This window comes from Osmia lignaria, unplaced genomic scaffold (assembly GCF_051020975.1).
Source record: "Osmia lignaria lignaria isolate PbOS001 unplaced genomic scaffold, iyOsmLign1 scaffold0079, whole genome shotgun sequence".
Taxonomy (NCBI): Eukaryota; Metazoa; Arthropoda; class Insecta; order Hymenoptera; family Megachilidae; genus Osmia; species Osmia lignaria.
In genome coordinates, this window is record NW_027478220.1 from 65,001 (window position 1) to 65,979 (window position 979).

At 46.1% G+C, this 979-nt stretch overlaps 1 non-coding gene across 1 annotated transcript; it reads right to left on the minus strand.

Moving 5' to 3' along the window:
* Window positions 1-583: 583 nt before the first annotated feature.
* Window positions 584-738, minus strand: LOC143307801 (5.8S ribosomal RNA). Its single transcript, XR_013064872.1, has one exon. It is a non-coding gene; the product is annotated as a 5.8S ribosomal RNA (ribosomal RNA).
* Between the last annotated feature and the right edge of the window lie 241 nt (window positions 739-979).

The window sequence follows — 979 nt, forward strand, 5'->3', positions numbered from 1 at the left end:
CTGGGGCTATTCGAGCTTGCATTTCAGCAAATTATCATCTCAAACATTTCACTCGTTTGCTTTTTCTAAATTTATAGGAGAGCTTCTTTCGTTTATTTTTGACACACCTTTCGTAAATATCGTTTCTGGCAACGTCGGGAGCGTGGATTTCTACAAGTGAACAATCGCGCCGATCCGATAACTTCCAGCAGGATGGAGAATCTTTATAGATTATCTTCCGAGAACTCGGTGCTTTCACGGGCGGTCGTTTATAAATTTTAACGAACGACTCGCGCGCCGTGACGCACTTGCGCTAGTTCGAAGAGATATTTCGAAATTTGTTTCTCTCCTTTAACGGCCTGCATTTAGTGTATCGGTTGCGATTTTCGTCACATCGTTTCCACGACAAACGCCGACGAACTGCCCAACTATCGCTCGTACGTTGCGACTCTTTCTTTGTTTATCGTTCATTCATTCTTTCAATTTCGTTCGATAATCCCGCTCCGAAACGTTCTACTTTCGTTGAACGACGGCGAGATGTTTAGAAAGAAATGAATTACTCTTTTTTCGAGAAGCAAACGCAAGCAGTCTTTTGTTAAGAAAACGACCCTCAGCCAGGCGTGGTCCAGGAATTGTATCCGTGGACCGCAATGTGCGTTCGAAATGTCGATGTTCATGTGTCCTGCAGTTCACACGTTGACGCGCAATTAGCTGCGTTCTTCATCGACCCACGAGCCAAGTGATCCACCGTTCAGGGTAATCGTAAAATTTTGTATTTCAAACTCTTTAGATCTTTAGAGTGTTATTTTCATTATTAACACGCATCACATTCGATACCCACATCACTCTCCCACCCGGCGCGTGCGGGAGAGCGAATTCGGGCGTCGCCAACGTATTTGTTTGTTTGTTCGATCGTTGACGACACGATCGCGTCCAAGGACGGAAACCGTCGGAGAAACGCCCAGTGGCACGCTCCTCTCGACGGTCGGGCGTAAAGTAC